The sequence below is a fragment of the Gymnoscopelus braueri genome, assembly GCF_963280865.1.
Source record: "Gymnoscopelus braueri genome assembly, chromosome: 21".
Taxonomy (NCBI): domain Eukaryota; kingdom Metazoa; phylum Chordata; class Actinopteri; order Myctophiformes; family Myctophidae; genus Gymnoscopelus; species Gymnoscopelus braueri.
The window spans coordinates 827,970-850,000 of NC_137623.1; positions in this window are offsets into that span (position 1 = coordinate 827,970).

Sequence of the window (22,031 nt, forward strand, 5' to 3'; positions counted from 1 at the left end):
GGTGGACTGTGGGGTCTCTGCTCTACATGTAAAGTGTCTTGTTGTTCCGGATGGACTGTGGGGTCTCTGTTCTACATGTAAAGTGTCTTGTTGTTCAGGATGGACTGTGGGGTCTCTGCTCTACATGTAAAGTGTCTTGTTGTTCAGGATGGACTGTGGGGTCTCTGCTCTACATGTAAAGTGTCTTGTTGCTCAGGCTGTGGGGTCTCTGCTCTACATGTAAAGTGTCTTGTTGTTCAGGATGGACTGTGGGGTCTCTGCTCTACATGTAAAGTGTCTTGTTGTTCAGGATGGACTGTGGGGTCTCTGCTCTACATGTAAAGTGTCTTGTTGTTCAGGATGGGACTGTGGGGTCTCTGCTCTACATGTAAAGTGTCTTGTTGTTCAGGATGGACTGTGGGGTCTCTGCTCTACATGTAAAGTGTCTTGTTGTTCAGGGTGGGACTGTGAGGTCTCTGCTCTACATGTAAAGTGTCTTGTTGTTCAGGATGGACTGTGGGGTCTCTGCTCTACATGTAAAGTGTCTTGTTGCTCAGGATGGACTGTGGAGTCTCTGCTCTACATGTAAAGTGTCTTGTTGTTCAGGATGGACTGTGGGGTCTCTGCTCTACATGTAAAGTGTCTTGTTGTTCAGGGTGGGACTGTGGGGTCTCTGCTCTACATGTAAAGTGTCTTGTTGTTCAGGATGGACTGTGGGGTCTCTGCTCTACATGTAAAGTGTCTTGTTGTTCAGGATGGGACTGTGGGGTCTCTGCTCTACATGTAAAGTGTCTTGTTGCTCAGGCTGTGGGGTCTCTGCTCTACATGTAAAGTGTCTTGTTGTTCAGGATGGACTGTGGGGTCTCTGCTCTACATGTAAAGTGTCTTGTTGCTCAGGCTGTGGGGTCTCTGCTCTACATGTAAAGTGTCTTGTTGTTCAGGATGGACTGTGGGGTCTCTGCTCTACATGTAAAGTGTCTTGTTGTTCAGGATGGACTGTGGGGTCTCTGCTCTACATGTAAAGTGTCTTGTTGTTCAGGATGGGACTGTGGGGTCTCTGCTCTACATGTAAAGTGTCTTGTTGTTCAGGATGGACTGTGGGGTCTCTGCTCTACATGTAAAGTGTCTTGTTGTTCAGGGTGGGACTGTGAGGTCTCTGCTCTACATGTAAAGTGTCTTGTTGTTCAGGATGGACTGTGGGGTCTCTGCTCTACATGTAAAGTGTCTTGTTGCTCAGGGTGGGACTGTGGGGTCTCTGCTCTACATGTAAAGTGTCTTGTTGTTCAGGATGGACTGTGGGGTCTCTGCTCTACATGTAAAGTGTCTTGAGACAACTTGTTGTGATTTGACACTTTAATAACATTGAATTGAATTGAATTACTTCAGTCTATATTAGTAGCTTAATGACTAGTATAACATTATATTGTCTTTTTTTATGTCCAATGTATTTGGACATAAAAGTAGAAAGTAGACAGTGAGTGAATACAGGTTATTGTCAGACAGTCTCTATAGAAAGTAGACAGTGAGTGAATACAGGTTATTGTCATACAGTCCCTATAGAAAGTAGACAGTGAGTGAATACAAGTTATTGTCATACAGTCTCTATAGAAAGTAGACAGTGAGTGAATACAGGTTATTGTCATACAGTCTTTATAGAAAGTAGACAGTGAGTGAATACAGGTTATTGTCATACAGTCTCTATAGAAAGTAGACAGTGAGTGAATCCAGGTTATTGTCAGACAGTCTCTATAGAAAGTAGACAGTGAGTGAATACAAGTTATTGATTGACACTCCCTAAGCAGGCTGGAGGCGGGCTCTTCAAAATCCTCTGGTAGCCCCGCCCCCTCCCCCCCACACACACCTGTTCCAAACAGACACACAGGTGTTTGATACAAACTCCTTCATGTCTGGAAGTAAAACAGTAAAATAACAACTTATAACATAACTTTCACCTCATGGAGGTAGAGGAGAGTTGTCAAACTGCTGAGTCACATGAGTGACAGATGGAAGAGAAGCGTTTTGTTTCCAACTGATGGATTCTCCATACGGGTGAGTTAGCATACCTGCAGCTAGCCGCTTAGCATTAACCCCTTCAGCCCCAGCATCCATATTCTGGGGGGAACCTTAGCCAGAAATAGACACACAGACACACCTGATGAAGTCAGTTTGACCCTGGTATCACTGACACACTGATGAAGTCAGTTTGACCCTGGTATCACTGACACACTGATGAAGTGAAGTAGAAGACGGACGGCTCAAGGTAGGAACCTTTTGTCTTTGTTGCTGTGTGTGTGTGTGTGTGTGTGTGTGTGTGTGTGTGTGTGTGTGTGTGTGTGTGTGTGTGTGTGTGTGTGTGTGTGTGTGTGTGTGTGTGTGTACACACTAATGTGTTGCATTGTTGTCATGTTGTGACTCAATGACTGGGTGGCAATGAAACATGTTCACTGACTGTTTGTGGCTCTGGAACTGAATCTACACTACAGTATGTGTGCTGCGCTGTGCTGTGCTGCGCTGCCTTGTCTTGTGTTGTCTTGTGCTGTGCTGTGCTGTGTTGTTTCTGCTGTTGAGTGTTCAGTGTTCAAAAATAGCAGATCTAAAAGCTCACAACGTGTCACAGGCGCGTTTTGAACTTGTAGTTCTGCTATTTTGAGGTTTGGTGTAGAGGGGAAAAAAGAGCAGAACAAGTAACGAGTCAAAGGCCAAAGTATTGAGGGTTTAAGTTGTTAAATATCTGAAAACACACATTTAACATGAATCCAATATGTAGTGGGGGTCCCTGCTTCATCTCTCTCTCAGCTAAGGGGTCCCTGCTTCATCTCTCTCTCAGCTAAGGGGTCCCTGCTTCATCTCTCTCTCAGCTAAGGGGTCCCTGCTTCATCTCTCTCTCAGCTAAGGGGTCCCTGCTTCATCTCTCTCTCAGCTAAGGGGTCCCTGCTTCATACATCTCTCTCAGCTAAGGGGGTCCTTGCTTCATCTCTCTGTCAGCTAAGGGGTCCCTGCTTCATCTCTCTGTCAGCTAAGGGGTCCCTGCTTCATCTCTCTGTCAGCTAAGGGGTCCCTGCTTCATCTCTCTGTCAGCTAGGGGGTCCCTGCTTCATCTCTCTCTCAGCTAAGGGGTCCCTGCTTCATCTCTCTCTCAGCTAAGGGGTCCCTGCTTCATCTCTCTCTCAGCTAAGGGGTCCCTGCTTCATCTCTCTCAGCTAAGGGGTCCCTGCTTCATCTCTCTCTCAGCTAAGGGGTCCCTGCTTCATCTCTCTCAGCTAAGGGGTCCCTGCTTCATCTCTCTCTCAGCTAAGGGGTCCCTGCTTCATCTCTCTCTCAGCTAAGGGGTCCCTGCTCCATCTTTCTCAGCTAAGGGGTCCCTGCTTCACCTCTCTCTCAGCTAAGGGGTCCCTGCTTCATCTCTCTCTCAGCTAAGGGGTCCCTGCTTCATCTTTCTCAGCTAAGGGGTCCCTGCTTCATCTCTTTCTCAGCTAAGGGGTCCCTGCTTCATCTCTCTCTCAGCTAAGGGGTCTCTGCTTCATCTCTCTCTCAGCTAAGGGGTCCCTGCTTCATCTTTCTCAGCTAAGGGGTCCCTGCTTCATCTCTTTCTCAGCTAAGGGGTCCCTGCTTCATCTCTCTCTCAGCTAAGGGGTCCCTGCTTCATCTCTCTCTCAGCTAAGGGGTCCCTGCTTCATCTCTCTCTCAGCTAAGGGGCCCCTGCTTCACCGTCACCGGTCCTTAGGCTGAAAAACGTTGAAGACCCCTGGTCTTACTGTTAAGGATCATAACATGTAAACCTTTGGATCTGAGCTCATTACTAAAGCCTGTGTAATGCACCGGTTAAACCAGAGGAGGGCGCCAGAGCCTAAGAGGACTGAGGGTAGAGGGCAGGCAACAACATTCCTGCCAACATCACGTGTTCCATATCGTCGTCTTGCAAAACTAATGGCCTAAGTAATTTTTTTAAGTTTTTCAGGAAAAATAAAAAAACGATCCAAAACAAAACTATACATTAGATTATGACTATTTAAATAGAAATAACACTGTCTGTCAGTTATGTAACATAAGAGATTTAAATAGGTTTAAATAGGATTAAATCTGACTTTGGCCAAAAAAAATTAAATACAAAATGGCCTAAATCAGTAAATAATAAACAAAACCATGTGACTTGGGCCAAAAAAAATGCCTATTTTGGCCTAAGTCACACTAGGGAGTTAAGGCATTATACTAAAAGGTGAGTGAACAGCATGATCCTTTTCAATTAGGAGATGGGCCATTTTACCAGAGGTGGCCAGTGTCATGAGCTGACTTAGGCAAACATATCATTTTCCTCAAAAAATTACTTTAGTAATTAGTTTAGCAAGGTGACGATATAATAATAATAATAATAATAATAATATTGTCAATGATATTGTGTCAATGTGTTAGTGCAGGGTGATGCAACTTTGATGATGGAGAGGGACACTATATATTTCCACACTCACTCCAGAGGAACACATTACATTTACTGTCTCTCGTATTTTAACTTTTTTCGCCATTCTATATCACACAAAAGTAGCAAAAATAGCAGATCTACAAGCTCAAGACGTGTTGAGCTTGTAGATCTGCTATTTTTACAATATTGGATTGGAATCCAGATTTAATGTGTGTGTGTGTGTGTGTGTGTGCGCGCGCGTGGGGGGGGGGGGGGGGCAGTGTTGTGAAGTCATTGCCATCTACTTTTGGCAAACATAACACTCAAGCCGGAGGCACTGCCCCGATAACCTATTTACACACACACACACACACACACACACACACACACACACACACACACACACACACACACACACACACACACACACACACACACACACACACACACACACACACGCGCCTATTGAAGACTTTCAAGATGCAAGAGCCAGTGAGACATGAAGATGCAAATATACATCAGATGTGTGTAGCTGCTACAAAGCTACAGTACACACAAGTTGAGCTGCTCTCAACTTCAGATACAAAGATACAAACATGCTTTGTCTCTTTGTATCTCTATATCTCTGTTATCTCTGTTATCTGTCAGTGTTAACACAGCATCAGGGCAGTGTGTCTTGTGGTAATAAGTTGTTCAGGTTGTGTTATTGTTTTGCTGAATCTCACCATTTCACATAAACTCTTTCTCACGCTCTAACACTGACACAGATATTGTGGTAGTTCTGTGTCAAACTGACTCTATAGATGCCTCATCACCAGTGGTGTAAAAAGTAACTAAGTATATTTACTTAATTACTGCACTTAAGTACAATTCTGAGGTATTTGTACTTTACAGGAGTATTTCCAATTTTCAATACTTTCACTTCTACTCCACTACATCTCAGAGGCAAATATTATACTTTTACTCCACTACTATTATTTGAAAACTTTAGTTACTTTGTAGATTTAGATTGTTATTACAAAACATACATTAACCACTTCAGCCTTATATGCATTTAGGCCATTTGAAAATAGCAGATCTACAAGCTCACAATGCGCCGCATCGCAACACGTTGTGAGCTTGTAGATCTGCTATTTTCAAAAGATTTGTATACATTGTACACATTCGAACACTTGTGAATTGGGAGATTCTGCATAATGAGTACTTCATACTTTTGTACTTTAAGTATATTTTGATACAAATACCTTTAACTAGTAAAGGTAGGCTCATGCCTCCTTCAATGTATGAGAGCTAACAAGCCTTCTTTTCACCTGACAGGGGGAGTATAGAGACCAGGATTACTGCATGTTTTTGTGAGGGTAATAACTACCCTAGGAGACACGGGGAGAACATACAAACTCCACACAGAAAGGCCCTTTCACCAACCCTACCTAGGGTATGGGCACTGATGACGCGGAGGAGAGGACACGCCCCCAGCGCCCACAGCGTCCACGGCGGGAATCGAACCAGGACCTTCTAGCTGTGAGTTGACAGCGCTACTGACTGCGCCACTGTGCATCTATATACATTCTTTTTTTCTGAACAAAAAGTGCATTTTTGACGTGACGGGGGGACTCCGAGTGTTCCCACTAAGAAAAGTAGGCTTTCAACATATTAAAACCATCCTTGTTTTGGTGAGTAGCGAAAGTATATATTTATAGTTTTACTACAGACGAGAGGCTGCGCTACCGGGCGTGTGCAGGCAATGCCCGAAAAGTCACATAGCGTTTAGGAGAACTCCTTCTAACGCTATGGACCAGAGCTAAAGTCACATAGCGTTAAGGAGAACTCCTTCTAACGCTATGGACCAGAGCTAAAGTCACATAGCGTTAAGGAGAACTCCTTCTAACGCTATGGACCAGAGCTAAAGTCAAATAGCGTTAAGTAGAACTCCTTCTAACGCTATGGACCAGAGCTAAAGTCACATAGCGTTAAGGAGAACTCCTTCTAACGCTATGGACCAGAGCTAAAGTCACATAGCGTTAAGGAGAACTCCTTCTAACGCTATGGACCAGAGCTAAAGTCACATAGCGTTTAGGAGAACTCCTTCTAACTCTATGGACCAGAGCTAAAGTCACATAGCGTTAAGGAGAACTCCTTCTAACGCTATGGACCAGAGCTAAAGTCACATAGCGTTAAGGAGAACTCCTTCTAACGCTATGGACCAGAGCTAAAGTCACATAGCGTTAAGTAGAACTCCTTCTAACGCTATGGACCAGAGCTAAAGTCACATAGCGTTAAGGAGAACTCCTTCTAACGCTATGGACCAGAGCTAAAGTCACATAGCGTTAAGGAGAACTCCTTCTAACGCTATGGACCAGAGCTAAAGTCACATAGCGTTAACCCATTGAGACCTGAAACCGATTCTACATGTCTCCTAAATCTCAACAGTTTTCTGAAAAACGTATGTTTCTATATCAGCGGTGCTCAATCTTTTTCATGTCAAGGACCCCCAAAATTATATGTATTTGGCCACGGACCCCCATCAAAATATTTAGTTCCAGGGACCCCCAGAAGCAAAGATTGTAGTTAAAAATGTTCGCTTTAAAAATATATATATTCAAAGATTTGCACACATTTTCACGATTTTTCAAAAATAGCAGATCTACAAGCTCGTAGCGCGGCACTCGGTGCCGCGCTATGAGCTTGTAGATCTGCTATTTTTGAATAGCCCAAAGTGTAAAATAATGCTTTTTAGCTCAAATCTAAAAATGACACAGTTCCAGGCCTTAATGGGTTAAGGAGAACTCCTTCTAACGCTATGGACCAGAGCTAAAGTCACATAGCGTTGAGGAGAACTCCTTCTAACACTATGGACCAGAGCAAACAACACGAGACAGACAAACAGGGGAGAGAAAAGAAGAAAGAAACTCCTCCTATTTCACATTTCAGTATAATATGACAGAGCCAACCATACAATCCATGACACAATACTTTAAAATGTAAAGTTTAAAAGTTTAATATAACTCTGAGAGTGTGAAGAAACAAGACTAATCCAGCTTACGTTTTATTTTTCTCTAAATGTAGAGTAGCCAAGTTTTTTTTCATCACTTTTTCTCCCCAATTTAGTCGTTATGCCAATGAATTCCTCCCCACATACATTACATCTCTGTGCTGTCACTGCTATTGTATCCTATCGACTCCCCTACCAGTGAGGAGCCTCCACCAGGAGGACGTAGAGCCTTCGTCCTACTCCTCCCGCCCAACACTCCCTGCTGATAAGCTCCACCCTCCAGGCACACATTGTACATTTACTGTACACTTACACTACAAGGATTTGAAAACTTTAGTTACTTTGCAGATATAAATTATTTAAAAAAAAAACTTCAGCAGCATGAACACAGTGATACCTTTCTCCTCTCTCCTCTCTCCTCTCTCCTCTCTCCTTTCTCCTCTCTCCTCTCTCCTCTCTCCTCTCGTCCTCCCTTTGGTTGTGTGGGTTTGTGTCCCATTGGTACAATCCTAATTAACCCTGTACGGATTCACGCTCTAGTAAGGCCTGCCACTAATTCTACACCCGGGGACCCGCTCCCCGGAGTTTCTTTTATCTCCCACGTCGCAGGTCCATGGACTGTCACTACGGACCCCCAGCTGCAGCTCAAGACTGTGACTGCAGACCGGGCCTCTCCATGGAGCACAACCGTGGATTTCTACTACATTACACTACACTATACCACTACACTATACTGTATGTTATCTTAACAGTCTTATATTATACCATTATATACTCCATACACATTATTGCTGTACTATATTATATTATATTATCATATACTATCTTACACTATTATATTTGCTACTATTGTTATTGTTACTACTTGTACTGTATCTCTTTCTGTCTCTCCTCTGTCTCTCCCTCTCTCTCTCTCTTCTTTCCCCCGACACGGTCGAGGCAGAAGGGGTACCTCACGGGTACCTTGACATGGCGTTTACAACAACACCACACAGACATGCTCAAGGATATGCATTCTGCCGTTTCTCCCCTTGCCATATTGAAATTGATTGAAATTTGATTGATTGAAATTTTTATTAGGCAAAAGAATGTAAAACAACACAGTTACATTTATAATGCTTTTGTCTAAAAGGTCCGGCCAAAAAAGTCCTTGCGGACTTGTTTCCGTTGGGGTCCTTGAATTAATTTCATAGACATATATAGTAGCAACCAAACAGTTCAAAAATCAACATGAAAATACAGATAATACAGAAAAAATACAACTATGTACAAAAAAAAAAAAAGGAGCATGAAAAAAAATTAAAATAAAAAATAAATGTACAAAAAAAGGGGGGGGGTGAAGCATGGAAAAATAACGATTATATACAAAAAATGCATGAGGAAATACAAAATATGTACAAAAAAGAGGAGGGGGGGGGGGGGGGTCGTCTGTCTACAGGGAAACTGGTACTATCTCCTCTTTCGGCCTCCAGAAAGATGAGTTTTTAGGGCTGTTTTGAATGAGCCCAGCGAACTGCATTTTTTGAGGGATGGGGTTAGACTATTCCATTCCTTGGTGGCTGTGCTATAGAAGGAGAATTTGCCCATGTTTGTTTTATGGGTGGGTGGTACCAGATTGTTGTTTACGCTCCCTCTAGTTTCGTGGCTGTGGGTGTCACTAACAGCGAACTGCATTTTTTGAGGGATGGGGTTAGACTATTCCATTCCTTGGTGGCTGTGCTATAGAAGGAGAATTTGCCCATGTTTGTTTTATGGGTGGGTGGTACCAGATTGTTGTTTACGCTCCCTCTAGTTTCGTGGCTGTGGGTGTCACTAACTTTTTCGAGGTATTTATACAGATATGCGGGTATACGGGGCATTTCGGGCAAATCTGCATTTACAATTTTGAAGACCAGACCCATTTTTTGTTGTTTAACCCTGTCTTCCACCCTGAGCCAGCCTAGGCTGGCAAAGTGAGTGGGAGAGAGGTGGGTCATGGGCCCCAGTCCGAGAAGTAGTCGGATCAGTTTGTTTTGGGAGGTTTGAAGCTTAGTCTGCAGTGACACTGAGGTGTTAGAGTACCAAGAGGAGCTAGCATAGTCAAAAAGAGGCTGAATCACGGCCCCCGAGAGGGTCCTGAGGGCCTGAGGGTTGACAAAAGAGGAAACTCTGCCCATAAATCTGGTTCTCTGGTTTACTCCTTTGACCACCTTTGTTGCCATGCTTTCACCTGACAGGTATTTGTCAAGAATACATCCCAAATAGGTAATCTCTTCTTTGCTAGTGATGATTGTGTCATCGACTATGACCTTGAAGTCATCTACCTTCATTTTACTGAGGGAATGTTTGGTCCCAAATAGGATGGATTCAGTTTTCCCAAGGTGTAGTGACAGTTTGTTATCGGTAAGCCAGGTACGGATTTTTGAGAGTTCAGAGCTGAGAGCTTCCTCAACTTGCAACTTGTCCTCACCCGAGATCAGGAGTGCCGAGTCATCAGCGAACAGGAACAGTTTGCAGTTACAGGCAGCATTCATGTCGTTAATGTATAGAAGGAACAGTAACGGCCCTAGAATGCTGCCTTGAGGAACCCCGCAGCTCACCGGGAGGGATGAGGACGTTCCGTTGATGTCAACCACTTGTTCTCTACCCTCCAAGTAAGATCTCATCCAATTTAGTGATGTGCAATCAAAACCAATCGCCCTCAGCTTATCAAGTAGAATTGCGTGGTTTACAGTGTCAAACGCCTTTTGGAGGTCCAGCATGACCATGCCACAGTATTTGCCCGAGTGTACCTCACGTTTGATGTAGTCGGTCAAATATAGTAGGCATGTGTCAGTGGAGTGGGATGTTCTGAAGCCCGATTGGAATTCAAACAACAGTTTGCGCTCACTGAGGTAGCTGTTGATTTGTTCTTGGATTGATCGCTCTATAACCTTTGAGATGGAACAAAGGATGGAAACAGGCCTATAGTTGCCAGGATCTAGTTTGCTTCCTTTTTTAAATAGAGGGATTACTCTTGCCAACTTGAATTCTTGTGGGACGTGACACTGACTGATGGACACGTTTGTAATGTGGGCTACTATGGGAGCAATGGAGACCGCTGCGTCTCTGAGGAATCTGGTGGGGATGTTGTCAAGGCCGGTGGCCTTGTTTGGCTTTAGGGCGAGGAGTTTGTTTTGCACATCAACAGTCAATACAGGTTTGAAAAAGAAGGAATCTTTTTTAGCCCCTAGTTTCTCATAGTGAGCTTGAATGTGGTCGGGGCCAAACAGACCTGAATGCTGAGGGAGTTTGCTTACCAACTGGGTTGCAACTGTGGTGAAGAAACTGTTAAAACAGTCCGCTACCAATTGCTTGTCGGTAGTGAGCGAGCCACTTGAAATAATGCAAATGTTTGTAGATTTTGTCTGAATTTTTCCGTTGCAGCCTAATTGTTTTAGTGCCTCCCACAGTTTTTGTGGGTGGCTTTTGTTTGCCTCTATGTTCTCATTTAAGAAATTCTTTTTGGCATTTCTGATCAATTTAGTAACTACATTTCGTAGATTTCTGCACTTTTCAAGTAGCTGCTCACTTTTGTTTTTCCTGAACTCTGAGTAGCTTTTGTTCCTGAGTTTGATGGCATTCAAAATGTCACCCTTCATCCAAGGTTCTGTGCTAGCTTTGACCCTCACCACCTTTGTGGGTGCGATGTTATCAAGTACACACAAAAAAGCTTTTTTGAAACAGGACCAGGACTCCTCCACAGAGGTGCAATTTAGGACATGGGACCAGTCCATTTTTCCAAGAGCTGTTGTTAGAAGATCACTTGAGTAGTGTTTCATAGACCTGCAGCTGATTGTCCTGTGACAATAAGCCCCAGGTCTGTGAATCTTCCGAGTGCAGAAAATGATATTGTGGTCACTTAAGCTACACTCAATCACCCCGCTCCTGGAAATTCTGGATTGGTCCGTTGTCAACACTAGGTCTATGATTGATTGAGAAGCAGTGCCTACCCTTGTAAAATGCTTTATCAGCTGGGTAAAGCTGTGCAGGTCACAGAACTTTCTGAGGGACTTAAAGGTGGCTGAGTCTTTCTTCAGAACACAGGTGTTAAAGTCACCAATTAGTACCGTCTCAGAGTTTCCTAAACTCGCCACATGATCCTCAATCAAGTCATAAAAAGCATTTTGCTCTGGGGGTCTGTAGATGGCGCCAATTATCAGTGGTTTTGCATGTGGGTATAAAATTTTGACCCAGACCGATTCAGTGGGGTTGTTATCCATATCTGGGATCACATCGTAAATAATGTCTGATCTCACATAGATGCAAACCCCACGCCATATCTGTGAGCCGCCTCCAAACCGAGGTTTTCCAAACTACAAAGCAGCTGGACTCGCTTGCTACCAGTGTAGCCACTTCCATCGAGCCTTCTTTTCACTTGAGCTCTCTTGTGACTCCTCCTACGCAGGCCGCAGCTGGACCACCTGGGCCAGCCCCTCAACCACCTAGGTTCCAGTCTACCATGCACCCTGGTGCTGTCCATAAGGTCTTTGCCCCGGTCCCTCTCTCTCATACTGTCCTTCCATCTCATACAAACCCTCCAGCTCAAACCACTCTTCCCCAGAGCTCATCTTTATCGGGTGAACGACGGAGACAGCCCATTAAGTTTGATTTTCCCACCTTTGGCAAGAGAGAGGATAACCCCGATCCTCTCTTGTTTGTGCCTAGATTTCTTGACCCTAAATCCCCTGACGAATGAGGAGCTACTGGCCACCCTAAGAAATGTATTGCACGGCACAGCCCGTGACTGGTGGGATGTGGCGAGACTGAATGTCAATACATGGGAGGAGTTTGAGACCGGGTTCATAACAGCTTTCCTATCAGAGGATTATTCAGAGGAACTGGCGGACATAGTGCGGAATCGTGTCCAAGGGGACAAGGAAAATGCACGAGACTTTGTTTACAGTTTTCACTCTTTGTGCCGTAGGTGGAGGCCTGACATTGACGATGGGGACGTAATCAAACTAATCCTTAAAAATATTAATCCTTGGCTTGCTAGCCAGCTACGAGGAAGAGTCGCCACTGTGGAGGCCCTGGTGAGACTGGGCCAACAGTTTGAAAAGGATCGGGAGAGCCAGCAGCAATATAGGCACAAGCAAAAGGGCCCAGGCAAGCAAACGCATAGGCCAGACCCTTCCCCACAAAGTGAGGCTCCTTCTAAGGAACCCCCGGTGTACTGTTGGAAATGCAAACAAGTTGGCCATTCCCCTTCTAACTGTTACAAACAATCTAACCCAAACACTTCCCACCCTCCCCATGTACCTGGTCCCGGTAACTCCCAAAACTCCCAAAACCTTGCTCCACAGCGTCCGACTCTAGGAACTCTAACCCAGACAGAGCCTAACCACAACGCCATACACACCCATCCCTACCTACCTTCAGCTGCTCCCACTTATTCCTCGGGAATCCCGCAGCAGTTGGTGTTGCCTTTATCGATAGGTTCATGGACAGGGAAAGCGATTCTAGATACCGGCGCTTCTTACACCCTGTTGAACGAACAGTTGTGGAAGGAAATTAAGACCCCACAGAATCACCTGAAACCATGGAGAGGAGGACCACTGTGTCTGGCGGACGGGGCAGCTAAGCAACCTTTGGGATGGAGTGAGGTGTATGTTCGCCTGTCTGGCCAAACTTACATGATACCTTGCGTTATCTTATCTGTTGAGACCCTGGCCTTCCCTATTGTTCTGGGACTGGATTTCATGTTTTGCAGTGGAATCCAGATGAATGTGGCCCACAAGCAGTATTGGTTCCAGTCAAACCCGAGCAAGAAGTTCAGTTTCCTGCAGCAAGGGGTTAAACTGCCAGAGAATCATTCTACACTTGCTTTCTTCTCTGCAGTTGCACCCTCATCCCTGTCTCCTTTGACTACATCTGAGGATCTCTTAATAGAGGCGGTGAAACAATCTCAGATGGAGACCAGTGAACAGGACCAGCTGTACCAACTGCTCTATGCTAATCAAGATGTCTGTACCACTCGACTAGGACGTACTACTGTTCTAAAACACAAAATCCATCTCACTCATGATATGCCTCTGAAACAGAAACCCTACCGACTTTCCCCTACCAAACAAGCCGTAGTCCGGGGGCTGATTGATGAGATGCTTGAAAACGACATCATAGAGCCTTCCTCTTCACCTTATGCTGCCCCTGTGGTAATTATTCCCAGGAAGATCGGAAAGCCCAGATTCTGTGTTGACTATCGCAAACTTAACACCATCACACTTGCTGATGCCTACCCTATTCCAACCATCCAAGAAATTCTGGAGTCCTTGGCCGGAGCAACCATCTTTTCCACTATAGATCTGAATAGTGGATATTGGCAAGTAGAGATGGATGAGGATAGTCAGCTTAAGACTGCTTTTGTGTGTGCCCAAGGCTTATTCCACTTTAAGGTTATGCCTTTTGGCTTGAAAAATGCCCCAGCCACATTCCAACGCCTAATGGAAACCACCTTGGAAACTCTTAAAGGGAAGATCTGCTTTGTTTATCTCGATGACATTATCATCTACTCCACCAACACACAGCAGCACCTTGAGGACATTCAGGCAGTTCTTGACCACCTAAAAGCAGCTGGACTGACAGTCAATATGAAAAAGAGTCACTTCGGCCGAACTTCCTTGAAATTTCTTGGGCACATTGTGTCCGCAGAGGGAATTCGAGCTGAACCTGACAAAACAGTGGCCGTACAAAGTTATCCAGTACCCACCAACTTGAAATCCGTTCAGCGATTTCTAGGAATGTTGGGATGGTATCACCGCTATGTACCCAACTTATCTCAGATCGCTGAGCCTCTTAACGCACTGAAACGAAAAGGAGCCAAGTTTAAATGGACCCCAGAGTGTCAATCGGCATTTGATGAGCTCAAAGGACTGCTTGTCACACCTCCGATTCTGGGCCACCCTAATTTCGACTATCCTTTCGTGGTGTACACGGACGCAAGTGAGGTGGGTCTTGGTGCAATTCTTGTACAGCAAACCGGGCTTGGCAGAGAGGAAGTGTTGGCGTTCGCCAGCAGGTCGCTGAATGCCGCAGAGCGTAATTACTCTACTACCGAGCAAGAATGCCTTGCTGTGGTCTGGGCTTTGGAAAAATGGCGCTATTATCTTGAGGGGAGATACTTCACTGTGGTAACCGACCACGCCTCCCTAGTCTGGGTCTTCCAGACCAGTAAGCCCAGTTCCAGACTCATCCGGTGGGCCCTAAGGCTGCAGGAGTTCATGTTCGCAGTGGAGTATCGAAAAGGGAAGTACAATTCTGTCCCGGATGCCCTCTCTCGAGCTCCTGTGGATGGAGGAGTCACTTCCTTGACGTGTGCCACAATCTTGTCGGTCCAGGATTCCCCCAAGTCTGAATTACCTTTCACTGATGAGACTTTGTGGAAAGTACAGCAGGAGGATGCAGAGGTGCGGGGCCTATATGACTCCATTACAGAGGACGGAGAAAAAACGATCAATCCTACCACCAAACTGACCATCCTTGAAGATAAGGTCTACAGAGTGGTCCAGTTACTGCACCGTACTCTGTATCAAGTCTACATACCATTCTCTCTTCACCCCCAGTTGTTGCGGTTCTTCCATGATGACCCATTATCGGGCCACTTGGGTAGGTTTAAGACTTACCGACGGCTACATTCTGTAGTGTACTGGCCAAAGCTCAGTCTTGATGTTAAAGCTTATCTCAGAGAATGCGAGATATGCCAGAAATACAAGCCTGAAGGGAGGAAACCGGCTGGAAAACTACAACAGACTGTCGTCACCCGCCCATGGGAGATGCTTGGGGTGGACCTCATGGGGCCCTTCCCCAGAAGCAGTCGGCAGAATGTGTACTTGTTAGTATTTGTTGACTACTATTCCAAGTGGGTGGAGCTTTTTCCCCTACGTCACGCCACCGCAGAGTCCATCAGCCAGGTTCTGATCAAGGACATCTTAACTCGCTGGGGTGTACCTGACTACCTACTCTCTGATCGAGGATCCCAGTTCGTTTCAGAGGTCCTGGATGAAACTTGTCAAATCTGGAACGTGACCCAAAGGTTCACCACCGCGTACCATCCACAGACAAACTTGACGGAGCGGGTAAACAGGACCCTGAAAACCATGGTTTCTTCGTATGTGGGCAATCAACACACTCAGTGGGATAAGTACCTGCCTGAATTCCGCTTTGCCTTGAACACCGCAGTGCAGGAATCTACAGGATTTACTCCGGCTGAGATAAACTTGAATCGTCCCCTGCGAGGGCCTCTAGATCGAGGCCTGCAGCCTCAGGACATCAGACCCACTGCCCCTAGCTACAGTAAAACAGCACAGCTGAGCGAGTTGCGAGAAATGGTGAGCCAGAACACCTACAAGGCACAGTTACGGCAAAAGCGCAACTATGATAAGAAGCGGAGGGATCTGCAGTTGCAAGAGGACGATCGAGTATGGTACTGGACTCATCCTATTTACAAAGCTGAAAAGAAATTCACAGCCAAACTTGCGCCCAAGTGGCAAGGCCCTTACCGGATCCTTAAACAAACGGGACCCCTGAATTATCAGGTGGTGAAGGAGGACACAGGGGAGGACATGCGCGTTGTTCATGTATCTCACCTAAAGCCCTGTTACCCGACAGCTAAGGAACTGGAGGACATGCAAAGGCGCAAGGTGCTGGAAATATTTGAGGCGGAAAGTGAGGATGAGGACTTCTTAGGATTCCCCAGCTCCAACCCGACAGCTAAGGAACTGGAGGACCTGCAAAGGCGCAAGGTGCTGGAAATATTTGAGGCGGAAAGTGAGAATGAGGACTTCTTAGGATTCCCTAGCTCCAACCCGACGGCTAAGGAACTGGAGGACATACAAAGGCGCAAGGTACTGGAAATCTTTGAGGCGGAAAGTGAGGATGAAGACTTTCCCGGGTTTGTCTAAAGATTGACGCCTCCTCTTGCTCGGCTTTTCACACGGGGGAGGGAATGTAGCGATCAGCTATCGCACACACACCCCCATGCACACACCACTACAGTTATCCACGCCCACGAGCCATATACAGACGGTAACGTGCAGTTTCCGTCTCACCCCCACGTTACTCACGTTTTATGAATGGACTAGCCAAGATGGCGTCCCCCGTGTCAGTGGCTGTGTGACAGTGAAGCAGAGCAGACGTCCCTGAAAACCACCCGCGACCGCGTTTAAAAGTCTGCGTTGTCCGTTGTGCAAACTACAAACCGTCCGGATCCTTGTGGAGGACGCAAACCCCAAGCCGTTAACCCTCGGGAGTTTTCCGTGCCGTGCCGTGCCGTGCAGTTTGTTTGTTTACCAGCAGCGGAGAAGCCAGCTGGGCTGACCGGAAAAAACGGAGTGGATTCCTAGATCTGCCCCTCTCCCACACACACACACGGTACACTGTTGCCCCATTTCGTTTGTTCACCACGGTAAAGGCCGTGGGGCATTTTCTTTTGTTCTTTTCTTTTGTCTTGGTTAACCAAGGTTTTCTATACATTTGTGAATTACCTGTTTTGAAGGAACAGTGGATTGGGAATATTGACTGTCTAGATTGAACTGACACTAAAACTGTGTGGTATTAGGCAAACTGTGGACTGGATTTCGGGTGTGGGCTGGAGTTTATTGCGAACGCAGCGGAAGGAGGCGCGCCGAACTCCGCGCAAGTGGAGCTTACTATGAAACCGTGCTCGGCTTGTGACTCTGTCCGTGTGTCTGTGTTCATGCTCTCATTGGCTCATGCCCCCATGTGACTCACATGCGTGCACTGCCTGTAAGCAGCCACCCGAGTGCGCCAGAGTGCAGGAATTTAGACAATGCTCTGATTACAATGCACACACACACACACACACACACACACACACACACACACACACACACACACACACACACACACACACACACACACACACACACACACACACACACACAATGTCAATGTCAATGTTCTCTCCCCATCATGGTGAAATAACACGGATTACAAGTCCGTAAATACACAATATTTTCGAGCTGCGTTCGCTTCCAGCGTTCGCGTCTTACTTGTAATACAAAGTCAAACTGAGTTATTTTGTGTCTGTGTGTTTCATTCTATTGTTTATTGAGTTAAAGGTGTTCTTTTGTGTCTAATCCATCCCTGTTTATAGGTTTTAAGGTTCATTTGGTTCTGCTAAGTGTGCATTTAAATCCTGTGTAAGGTTGGTTTTTTTTAAAGGCGTTTTTTGTCCAAGCTGGACTAAATTCGTGTTAGGCTTGACCTAACTGGCACCCCAAACTAAACAACAAAGCTAAACCGTTACAACACTTACTGTATACATGATTAACACATGATTAACACTTACTGTATACATGATTAACACATGATCTGATTTTCACAAATAGGCCAGAGAGAGCAATAAAAACATATAATCTTATTACTGGACTCTCAGATCATAATATGATATTAATTGTAAGAAAACTAACAGGAAAACATTTTGTTCATTATAACAAAACAGAAAATAACAACACTGACCACTTCCTCTTCACTGGTCTGAGGAATAAAGTAGTATCTGAGCTAAGAAAGGCTAGGAGTAACTACTTCCTCAAGCTTATTGAAGAGGCCAATGGCAACAGTTCTAAACTATGGCAGCATATCAACAGATTAACATACTCCAGCAAGCACAAGCACCCTAAAATGAATAGTCTAAAAGTAGACAATAACATCATTGATAACAATGAGTCTATGGCAAATGTTTTCAACAATTTCTTTATTGAGTCTGTACAGGAGTTGGCTAGCAAGTTTAAATTTAGGGAGTTATCTTCTGAGGAGCCTGACAATGTCCACTCAGATGATTTCCAAATCAAAGAGGTACCTAGTGATACAGTAAAAAAATGTATCGCGAATATGAGTAACTCAATGTCAAAGGATATCCATAGTCTATACTCTGAATTAATTAAGAAAAATCTGAACTGTCTGCTGGAGCCTATTACATATTTAGTTAATTTATCAATAAAAACAAATGTGTTTCCAGAGAGCTGGAAAACGGCAATAATTGCCCCGATTTATAAGTCAGGAGACAAGGACATGGCAAGTAACTATAGGCCTATTGCTATCCTTCCTGTTGTCTCGAAGATATTGGAGAAGATTGTTGCTTCACAACTAACAGAATATCTAGAGTCTAACCAATTACTGCATCCACAGCAGTTTGGATTTAGACCTAAATATTCCACAGAGACGGCTAATTGCTATTTGCTTGACAAGGTCAGGGGTCTATTGGTGGAGGGACATGTCGTAGGGACAGTGTTCTTGGACCTGAAAAGGCCTTTGACACTGTTAACCACAGAGTCCTACTGTCTAAGTTGAAGCACTTCCAAATGTCTGCAGAAGCCTTACAGTGGTTTGAGTCATATCTAGAAGGGAGACAACAGTGTGTCAGGGTCAATGGGGAGAAATCACGATTGCTTCCTAACAGCATGGGAGTGCCCCAAGGATCGGTACTTGGACCACTGTTGTTTACAATGTACATTAACGACCTTCCAAAAACCTGTCCAGGTGTTAGCTGCCAGATGTATGCAGATGATACTGTCATCTATGTGTCCGCTAAAACAGCCAGCCTGGCAGCTGCCCACCTGACACAGGAATTGCAGAACATTTCAAAGTGGCTTGAGTTGTCACAATTAACCTTAAATGTCAAGAAAAATGTCTCAATGTGCATCTCAATACGTAACAGGCCTGTTACAGATGCCTTTGAGGTTTAATTCCAAAATGAAATTATTGCTGAAACGAGTGAAATAAAATATTTGGGAATTATTTTGGATAAACACTTAAAATTCGACAGACAGGTAAAGCATATATGCAAGAAGGTTAACCCGAACTTAAACTGTTTTCCTCATATTAGAAGGGACTTATCATGTAAAACTGCACAGCTGTACATGCATGCTATGATTTTCTCACACTTGTCATACTGCATTACATCATGGTCACAATCTTCTCAAACTGTCTTAAAACCAATAACATCAATATACAAACAGGCTATAAAAGTCATGGATCAGAAACCGATGAGATGGCACCACTGTGGTATTTTAGGAAAACATAACCTTTTTACTTTTGAAAAATGTGTGGTTTTTTGTACAATCAAATTGTTTTGTAAATGCTTACATAATCATGTTTCACCACTGTTTTCTGGGCTGGTTGATAGGCGTCAGAGCTCTGGTAGAGCAACTACACGAGCATCATCACATGGTGACTGTACTGTGCCTATAAGCAAGAACACATTCGGGCAGTCTGCCTTCTCAGTAAAGGGGGTAAACCTTTGGAACTCTTTGCCTACGGTTCTAAAACTAGAGACGGATGGTAATGTGTTTAACAGAGGGCTCAAATTATGGTTGAAATCAAATCAACTGTGCTCACATGTATAGTTACTGATTGGTTATTTTAATGATTATGTCTTCTTTTGTTTAGTTAATATATTGGGTCTGATATTGAGTTTGATTATGTTAACTATTAGTACATGTGAGGGTGTGTATATATGTGTATGCATACTTATGTATGGGTGTGTATATGTGTGTATATATATATATATTTATACAATTATTATTTTTATTTTTATTACCTGATTGGGTTTTAGATTGGTGTTACTGTATTTTAGAAAAGCTTCCTGTGGACAGGTGTTGAAAATTATATACACTGTAAGCAATGCATCTGGTTTCGTCCAATGTAATTTGTGATGTCCATATCAAATAAATAAACATAACATAACATGATTAACACTTACTGTATACATGATTAACACATGATTAATACTTACTGTATAGATGATTAACACTTACTGTTTACATGATTAACACATGATTAACACTTACTGTATACATGATTAACACTTAAGGTCCTTACACACCGGGGCGAATTCTTCATGCGAATAAATACGTTTTTTTTTTAAACCTTATAAAGTCAATGCAAGCGTCCACATCAGTTTCGCGAACAAGTCCGAATTTTGCGTATATTCGCATATTCGCCGGTGTGTAAGGACCTTTACTGTTTACATGATTAACACTTACTGTATACATGATTAACACTTACTGTTTACATGATTAACACATGATTAACACTTACTGTTTACATGATTAACACATGATTAACACTTACTGTATACATGATTAACACATGATTAACACTTACTGTATACATGATTAACACATGATTAACACTTACTGTATACATGATTAACACATGATTAACACTTACTGTATACATGATTAACGCATGATTAACACTTACTGTTTACATGATTAACACATGATTAACACTTACTGTATACATGATTAACACATGATTAAACCTTACTGTATACATGATTAACACATGATTAACACTTACTGTATACATGATTAACACATGATTAACACTTACTGTATACATGATTAACACATGATTAACACTTACTTTATACATGATTAACACATGATTAATACTTACTGTATACATGATTAACACATGATTAATACTTACTGTATACATGATTAACACATGATTAACACTTACTGTATACATGATTAACACATGATTAACACTTACTGTATACATGATTAACACATGATTAACACTTACTGTATACATGATTAACACATGATTAACACTTACTTTATACATGATTAACACATGATTAATACTTACTGTATACATGATTAACACATGATTAACACTTACTGTATACATGATTAACACATGATTAATACTTACTGTATACACTGTATGTGAGTAAAACAGTCTAAATGCTTCACTGCCTGCAGGTAAATAGACAAATAGAAGAGCAATACGTGTCAGAGGTTTGAGGCGGTGCAGACAGAGGTCTAATTGGAGTTAATTGATCAGATACAGTACAGGCTAATGGGTCCACAGCTGTGAACCATTATGTTATAAAGTAACATTTTGTTGAATTGGCCGAGAAAACAAACCTGGTTTTCTAAACGCAATACAATTATGTTCCATGTGCTCTTACTGGCTAAATAAGAAGTGTGTGTGTGTGTGTGCGTGTGTGTGTGTGTGTGTGTGTGTGTGTGTGTGTGTGTGTGTGTGTGTGTGTGTGCGCGTGCGTGTGTGTCTCCACTCTCCACACACAGCCTGATTAAACGTCTCCAGGGAATGCCGTGTTTTTCTTTCTTTCTTAATGTTTCCATGCATATCATATCATAAGGTAGGCTATAGTCCGCTATCCGCCAGGGAAATACGCCTCAGCGCTGCTTTGCCGCCCACAGGGTGGGCGTTCTCCATTTAATCATACTGCTGAGAGAGGGAGAGAGAGAGGGAGAGGCAGAGGTGTAGAGAGAGAGAGAGAGAGAGAGAGAGAGAGAGAGGACTGTTGATGCTGCCGGTGACTTTAGCCGAGGTATCTGGTGCTGCTAGTGCTGCTGACTGTAACGAGAGAGAGAGAGAGAGAGAGAGAGAGAGAGACGGACGACACATGTCAGACAGCCTCCAGTCGAGGAATGTACCTGATTCCTCCACACAATCGCACGCACACACATGCACACATACACACATGCATACACACACACACACACATGCACACACACCCGGGCTGTCCTGGTATAATGCTGCGTGGCTCTCTAACGGCTATAGGAGCTAACCGGTGACCGTCCCTCCGTTCCCCAGAGGAGGAGGAGGAGGAGGAGGAGGAGGAGGAGGAGGAGGAGGACGACG